Source organism: Salvelinus sp. IW2-2015, unplaced genomic scaffold (genome assembly GCF_002910315.2).
Source record: "Salvelinus sp. IW2-2015 unplaced genomic scaffold, ASM291031v2 Un_scaffold11919, whole genome shotgun sequence".
NCBI lineage: Eukaryota > Metazoa > Chordata > Actinopteri > Salmoniformes > Salmonidae > Salvelinus > Salvelinus sp. IW2-2015.
In genome coordinates this window covers 1-2750 of record NW_019953176.1, presented here as the reverse complement: position 1 = coordinate 2750, position 2750 = coordinate 1, and the positions used below count along the sequence as shown (strand labels likewise).

At 45.4% G+C, this 2750-nt stretch overlaps 1 pseudogene; it reads left to right on the top strand.

The window, feature by feature from the left end:
- Positions 1–1558: 1558 nt before the first annotated feature.
- Positions 1559–2490, top strand: LOC112080122 (tubulin beta-4B chain-like; annotated as a pseudogene).
- Positions 2491–2750: the final 260 nt, after the last annotated feature.

Here is a 2750-nt window from a genome sequence, read left to right as displayed (position 1 = left end):
TGTTTTTGTCAACACACTGACACCATATGGGATTAATCTATAAGTCATTGCTTATCATCTATAAGTCTTTGCTAGGTAAAGCCCCGCCTTATGTCAGCTCACTGGTCACCATCGCAGCACCCACCCGTAGCACACGCTCCAGCAGGTATATTTCACTGGTCACCCCCAAAGTCTATTCCTCCTTTGGCCTCCTTTCCTTCCAGTTCTCTGCTGCCAATGACTGGAACAAATTGCGAAAATCACTGGCTGGAGACTCATATCTCCCGCACTAACTTTAAACATCAGCTGTCATAGCAGCTCACAGATCATTGCACCTGTATATAGCCTATCTGTAAATAGCCCATCCAACTACCTCATCCCCATATTGTTATTTATTTTTTTGCTCCTTTGCACCCCAGTATCTCAACTTGCGCATTCATCTTCTGCACATCTATCACTCCAGTGTTTAATTGCTATATTGTAATTACTTTGCCACTATGGCCTATTTATTGCCTTACCTCCCTAATCTTACCTCATTTGCACACACTGTATATAGACTTTTCTATTGTGTTATTGACTGTACATTTGTTTATGTGTAACTCTGTGTTGTTTGTCTCACTGCTTTGCTTTATCTTGGCCAGGTTGCAGTTGTAAATGAGAACTTGTTCTCAACTGGCTTACCTGGTTAAATAAAGGTGAAATAAAACATTTTAAATGTCACTTCATCTGGCTGGCTGTTGAGTGACACAAATATGGGATTAACACACTGACACCAATATGGGATCACTATGGGGCTTTTGAGTAACCATTGTTATTGCGTACAGTATCTTTTTGGTGTTTTTGTGTCTGCTTTTAGTGAATGCCCAGATGGTGTTTTTTGCTAATTAAAGGAGAACAGCACTTTGCACATAAGGACCTTCTATTGCATAGTAATGAGAAACTGTAAAATGGACAATATCTAATCTGTGACTTGATATGGCCATTTGGCATCCTCCTTCCAAGTGCGTGTCCTGTGTTTGCCCTTGATAGTGCTGTCTGTGGGGGTCTGTCTGTGTTCTATTTTAGACTTTCATAGGGCTCCGTCTGTCTCGCTCTGTCTGATATACACACACACTGGCCTATACACTCAGTGACAGTATACATATTTGAAGTGATCAAGGGGACTTCATTAGGCAGTGTCCTCTTTTGTCTCTTTACCTAGCAACACACTTTGTGTGTGTGTGTTGAAGTAGAGAGAGCCTCTCCAGATGGAGTCTGTCTCCTCTGAGAGGGCCTCTACATCAGTATGAGTCTAGCGGCCCTGGGGGAGGGTGGAGACAGCTGGACTAACTGTTGGCTTAAATGGGGTCATGGATCAATGAAGCAGAACCCAGGACGGATGGCAGACGCCCACTATCCCAACTTACACTGGCCCACTCTCCTAACAGTTTTTACTTGAGCCCCCCACTAATTTCACCTCCAAGTACCCAAGTGATAGTTCAATATGGTCCCGACTAGAAATCTGTTGAGAAGTTTCCATCCACTTTGCTTGTACAGAACTATGTGTTACTGGTAATGTTTGTGTCTTTGTGTTGTGCAGTTCTGGGAGGTGATCAGTGATGAACATGGCATCAGCCCTACAGGGAACTAGAGGGCGACTCCCCACTGCAGCTGGAAGGATCAGTGTCTACTACAATGAGGCCTCATGTGAGTCTGATACTGGAACTAAACATCTACACAAGCCAAAAACAACACAACACTAAAAGCACTGTTGCTCAATACTTGTACTGACCTGTTTCAGTTGAACACTCTCTCACTCTTTGGGGTTTTATCTAGACTTGAGATTATCCACTTTAATCCTATTGTACTGAACTGACTGTGTATAGAGTAGAATTTATTAGGGTGTTGCAGGTAACATCACCTGCTGTCTCTCCCCAGCCTCTAAGTACGTCCCCAGGGCCATCCTAGTAGACCTGGAGCCAGGAACTATGGACAGTGTTCGCTCTGGGACTACGGACAACTCTTCAGACCAGACAACTTCATCTTCGGTCAGTATCTGTCTGTCCAACGTGGGTTAAATATGGCTACAGTGCTTATGATTGCATTAAGAAGAGTGTGCTTGGCAGTAACATTCATCTGCCATTTACAGTCTCTTCTGTCATTAACAACATAAATAGTCTGATGTAATATTTCCTTTAAAGACATTTGCTTTTATTTACTTACAGTAAATGCTCCCAAAATGTCATTAAAACGATGGAAATGGTGTAGCTCCTGTACAATGCAGCGTTGATAACTGCTGAAGCTCTATCTTGAACGTGTGTTGTTGCCCTATAGGTCAGAGTGGAAGCTGGTAACAACTGGCTAAGGTCACTACACAGAGGGGGCAGGCTGGTGGACTCAGTCCTGGATGTAGTCAGGAAGGAATGTGAGAACTGTGACTGTCTCCAGGGCTTCCAGCTCACCCACTCCCTGGAGGGGGCACAGGCTCTGGCATGGGACCTGCTCATCAGCAAGATCCGGGAAGAGTACTGACCGCATCATGAACACCTTCAGCGTGGTGCCCTCCCCTAAAGTATCAGACACAGTGGTGGAGCCCTACAATGCCACCTGTCCATCCATCAGCTCTGTGGGAACACAGACGAAACCTACCTGCATTGACAACGAGGCGCTTTACGACATCTGCTCCGCACGCTCAAGCTCCCCACGCCCACCTACGGAGACCTCAACCACCTGGTGTCGGCACTATGAGCGGTGTTACTACCTCTTCCGCTTCCCCGGCCAGCTCAATGCTG